Source organism: Cotesia glomerata, linkage group LG7, assembly GCF_020080835.1.
Source record: "Cotesia glomerata isolate CgM1 linkage group LG7, MPM_Cglom_v2.3, whole genome shotgun sequence".
Lineage (NCBI taxonomy): Eukaryota > Metazoa > Arthropoda > Insecta > Hymenoptera > Braconidae > Cotesia > Cotesia glomerata.
In genome coordinates, this window is record NC_058164.1 from 25,918,571 (window position 1) to 25,924,570 (window position 6,000).

Genomic DNA, 6,000 nt, shown 5'->3' on the forward strand with positions numbered 1-6,000 from the left:
AATGAATTACAAAACTCATGAAATTTTTGATAATGGTCCATGAGTATTAATTTTTGGATCAATTCCAATTTTTGTAACCAATAATGAAAAATTCTGAAAGATTTTTAACATTAAATTATAGAATTTTTGATATTTTAAAGAAATATCAATTTTAGATGATCAAAATTACAATATTGTTGAAGAAAAGGTATCAAAAGTTGATAATTATCTTCAAATTTTGATCAGGATTCAATTGTTGTGACTAAAACATTCAAATTTTTAAAAAATTCTCAATTTTAGACTTTACGTGTCATAAAAATTGATCAAAATTTTATTGTGTTGAAAAATTTTCAAATTTTGATGTCAAATTCTCCATAATTTAGATGAAACGCCAAAAATGCATCACAAAAATCAAGAAATTTTTGATAATAGTTCATAAATATTAACTTTTGGATCAATTCCAAGTTTTGTGACCAATAATGAAAAATTTTGACGGATTTTAAACGTTAGATTATAGAATTTTTGATATTTTGAAGAAATATCAACTTTAGATGATCAAAATTATACTATTGTTGAAGCAAAGGTATAAATAGTTAATAATTATCATCAAATTTTGATCAGGGTTCAATTATTGTGACTAAAACATTCAAAATTTTGAAAAATTCTCAATTTTAGACTTTAGGTGTCATAAAAATTGATCAAAACTTCATTAAGTGTTCAAAAATCACCAAATTTTGATCAGGCTTCAATTGTTGTGACTAAAACATTCAAATTTTTAAAGAATTTTCAATTTTAGACTCTAGGTATCACGAAAATTGATCAAAACTTTATTAAGTGAGTTAAAAAATTGCTAAATTTTGATCAATTGTTAGTATTTATCAACCATTTCTCCAAAATTTAGATAAAACACCAAAAATGCATTACAAAATTCATGAAATTTTGAATGATAGTTCACAAATATAAATTTTTGGATCAATTCCAATTTTTGAGACCAATAAAGAAAAATTTTGAAGGATTTTAGCATCAGATCATAAAATTCTTGATATTTTGAAGAAATATAAACTTTAGATGATCAAAACTACAATATTGTTGAAGGAAAGGTGTCAATAGTTGATAACTATCTTCAAATTTTGATCAGGCTTTAATTGTTGTGACTAAAACATTCAAAATTTTGAAAATTTCTCAATTTTAGACTTTAGGTGTCATAAAAATTGATGTCAAATAAAATTTTGATGTCAAATTCTCCAGAATTTAGATAAAAAGCCAAAAATGCATCACAAAAATACTGAAATTTTTTATTATAGTCCATAAATATTAACTTTTGGATCAATTTAAAGTTTTGTGACCAATAATGAAAAATTTTAACGGATTTTTAAGATCAGATTGTATAATTTAATTTTTGATATTTTGCCTGAATATTATCAAGAAACATCAAATTAAATCATCAAATTTGGATCAATTTTTAAAGCTTGATTATCAAAAACTCCAAAAATAATTTAAAAATCAAGATTTTTTTTTGAATGGCTTGATATAGCTTTCAATAAGCTGAAATCCAAGATGTTGATCATAATTTCACCCACAAATGTTTTCAAAGACTAATGTAATTTTATCAAAAACAGAATTGTCGGATCTTGATAAATAAATAACTCAGCGGTGATCTCGATAAAAAGAAACACTTGTTGTAATTATTTAAAAAGGGTTAAAAAGGTTTGTTGTGGAGAAAGCAGAAGGCAGTCGTTTGTCTTCGCGGAAGTAAAACGGCCAAAAATCGTGAAATAAAACAAACTAAGGATGTAAAAATTCATTGAGTCGAAGCCAGAGTCGGACTTGTGTCTGGGCAAACTCCTCGAAGTTCCTGCCGGTGATAAGGATCAGTTTAGCATACGATCGCCATTTTGCGGGCGCATAATTTAAATTTTCGTTCCATTGTTTTGTCGCGAGTTATCTTCTGGTTCTCTGGCTCCACCCTCAGCTTGATACAAACTTTTATTTAAACGTCATGGGTAAAAAGTCTCTCGGGTAGTAGGTAGAGGAGTCTTGGCGACATTTGTTCCATTTGGCCCCTTCGCTGCTATGCGTCCCTAAATTCAGACGGCCTCCTATCCCCCGGCTCCGTCCCGGCATCGCCAAACGACGTTCCTTTAACTCACGTTACTTAGTCAGTGTTACAGCAAAGGGTGCAGCGGGCGTTTGTCCCGAGTCTCCTCCACTCTCTTCTCTTGTGCGGCCATTTGCATTAAATTAGAATCTGAAATTTTCTTGCTGGAAAATTCACCTCGGCGTCTAAGAGGGTTCTTTTTAGGGGAGAATCTGCAGCTCCGTTAAATTAATTTTTTTATGAGTTGGGGTTGATTAAAAAAATTACTTTTTTTCTTTTATGGTACTAAATATAATTCAGAGAAAATTTTTAGGTGAAAAAAAAATTTTTACCTTCACTAAAATAAAAATAAATCAATTTTAAATCAAAGAGCCAAAAAATAAAAAATTGAATTTTTAGTGTTGACTTTAAAAATTTTTTTCTCAAAAATTATCCAAGATATTTTGAAAAATTTTTTTTGGAAATTGTTCAAAAAAGTCTAAGAAAAATTTTGAGCCCAACCCCAAATTTTTCCGGTTAATAGATTCCGAGATATCCGGGTTTGAATAAAAAGTACAAAATTTGGTACACGATTAACGATGATTGGTGCCAGGTTTTTGAAAATTTTTTTCTCAGAATCTACACAAGATATTTCAAAATTTTTTTTTTTAAATTGTAGAGCAAAGTCTGGAGAATATTTTAAGATAATAAAAAAATTTTTTTCTCCAAAAATTTCCAGGATATTTAAAGTCAAAATTAATTTTTTTATGAGTTAGGATTGATTAAAAAAATTAATTTTTTTCTTTTATAGTACTAAATATAATTCAGAGAAAATTTGGAGGTGAAAAAAATGTTTTTACCTTCACTAGAATAAAAATAAATCAATTTTAAATCAAAGAGCCAAAAAATAAAAAATTGAATTTTTAGTGTTGACTTTAAAAATTTTTTTCTCAAAAATTATCCAAGATATTTTGAAAAATTTTTTTTGAAAATTGTTTTGAAAAGTCTAAGGAAAATTTTGAGCCCAACCTCGAATTTTTCCGGCCAATAGATTCCGAGATATCTGGGTTTGAATAAAAAGTACAAAATTTGGTACACGATTAACGATGATTGGTGCCAGGTTTTTGAAAATTTTTTTCTCAGAATCTACACAAGATATTTCAAAATTTTTTTTTTTTAAATTGTAGAGTAAAGTCCGGAGAATATTTTAAGACAATAAAAAAATGTTTTTCTTCAAAAATTTCCAGGATATTTAAAGTAAAAAAAATTTTTTTTCTATGAAAAAAATAAACTATAAAAATTGGACTTTTTATTTATTTCTCGCACTTGAGGCGTCATATTTCAAGTGTCTCGCGAAAGAATAGAGCGCATATCTAGGTAGCCGATAAAAAGAAATAACTAGCCTATTTCTCTAGAAATAAATAGCGATGTATCATGACACCTCTCCTTTTTCATTAAAATCACTTCTCTCTCTCTCTTTAAAGACAATAGGACGAAATAAATAGCCCGTCTTTTGTCTTTTGTTTCTTGGCTCTATTGTTACCCAGCGGAGATAAGAAAACAAGAGACTCCCGTCGCTGTTTACGACCGGGTGCGGTCTTCCTACACCACCTCATTCTCATCCACTGCCACCCACTCTCATGCACCATCTTAACTTATTCTCATCATTAAATTACCTTTTTGCATTCAGAAAAATTTATTTATCCAAATATCACTCGCTAAATTATTTTCCAGGTGGCCAATAAAAGTCCCCATTCCCGGACCCTTTTTAACTGGACATCGGACAGCGGGACCTTAGGGACTAATTTTAAAAACGGTAAACTGGTTTGTCCAGTTCGCGTTCTTTTATCCAGAGGTTCTTATTCCTTCTGTGTATCCCTTGTATATATGTAATGTATAAATTCATTCTTATCCTTTGGTAGTTGCTCTGTGCTACGGACTTACCTAATGCCCCGTTATTTCGGCCCACGTGTGTCCGAGTGGGGATCGCTCAAGTTATTGCTGGGGGGAGGCCAGCCGGATTATTTTTCACAAACTTTTGGCTTAGTCCTTCAGTACCTTTCGCACAGGAAATAGTTGCACAGTTTATATTTATCAGGTAGGTCATATAATTTTGCTCAATTTCAAGTGAGAACTATTCTAAGTACCACGTGATTTTATTTTAAGCCAAATTTTAGTGAAGTTCAATTAAGTCTTACGAAAATAAAAAATTATCAATCTCTAAGTTGAGTTTTGAAAGTAAAATTTGTTTAAATTAATGTTAAGTGCTAAAAAGTAGTGAATTTAGAATTTTTGAAGAAATTTTAAGTGTTTGCTTTTTAATAATAATTTTTATTAGCGAATTTTGTCATTTTTTAATCAAATTTTATGAAAAATTTCAATCTCTTCAAAATTGTTCAAAATGTATAATTTAAACAATCATCATAACTTCCATAATTTTGAAGAAATCTTCATAAAACTGAACATACTTTCTTCTCGAGTCCTTTTTGAGATTGTCTTTCAAAATGAACCAAATTGGTCGAGCCAATTCAAAATGGCGGCTATTGACAAATTCTTCATAGAAATCAAAATTTTACTTTTGAAGCCAATTTGATTGAAATTTCATTATATTTACTCTAAAGTGATAATTTCTCATCAAATTTAACTATTTTGAAGATTATTTTATCCAATTTTTCCAAAACATTTGATTAGATTCAAAATTTTCAAAGAAAGGTGATTTTTGTAATCATCATAACTTCCATAATTTTGAAAGAATCTTTATGAAACTGAACATACTTTCTTTTTAAATCATTTTTGAGGTTGTCTTTTAAAATGAACCAAATTGGTCGAGCCAATTCAAAATGGCGGCTATTAACAAATTCTGCATAAGATTCAAAATGATGCTTTTGAAGCCAATTTGATTGAAATTTCATTATATTTCATCTCACGTGATAGTTTCTTATCAAATTTAATCATTTTGAAACTTATTTTGTCCAAATTTTCAAAAAAATTCGATTAGATCAAAAATTTTCAAAAAGAAGTAATTTATATAATCATCACAACTTCCGTAATTTTGAAGGAATCTTTATGAAACTGAACATACTTTCTTTTTGAGTAGTTTTAAAGGTTGTCTTTCAAAATGAACCAAATTGGTCGAGTCAATTCCAAATGGCGGCTATTAACAAATTCTTGATCAAATTCAAAATGATAATTTTGAAGCCAATTTGATTCAAATTTCTTTATATTTGCTCTCAAATGATGATTTCTTATCAAATTTTATCATTTTTTAACTTATTTTGTCCAAATTTTCCACAAAATTCCATCAGATCAAAAATTTCCAAAAAGAGCTAATTTATATAACCAGCGTAACTTCCATAATTTTGAAGAAATCTTTATGAAACTGAACATACTTTCTTCTCGAGTAATTTTTGAGGTTGTCTTTCAAAATAAACCAAATTGGTCAAGCCAATTCAAAATGGCGGCTATTAAAAAAATTATTTAGATGGCTAATATGAAATTTTTTGCATCTATGGCTCTTAAATGTGACAAATAATGAAATTTCTTTAATATAAAGTTAAAAAACGATAAAATAATCAATTTTTTAATGATTTATAATGACTTGAAATAAAAATAATCAATTTAATTCAAAAATATTAAGATAAAATAATTGAAAAAAAAAATTCTTTTTTTTTTCTAAAGGTGAAATTAAAATCTTTTAAATTAAATTTCAAATCAATAAATAAAAAATAAAAATTAATTTGATGAAAAGCGAGCCTACTCACCCTAAAGCAGCCAGCCACACTTCTAATAAAATTAATATAATTAAAAAATCCCCCAAAAAAAGAGTTGCAAGATTTATTTACACTTAAAATATGATTAAAAAATAAAAATAGTCACAACAGATCAAGCCGACGACTGTATTGGCTCCTGGGACCTTGACACGAGGCAAGGGTAGCGAACAAAAC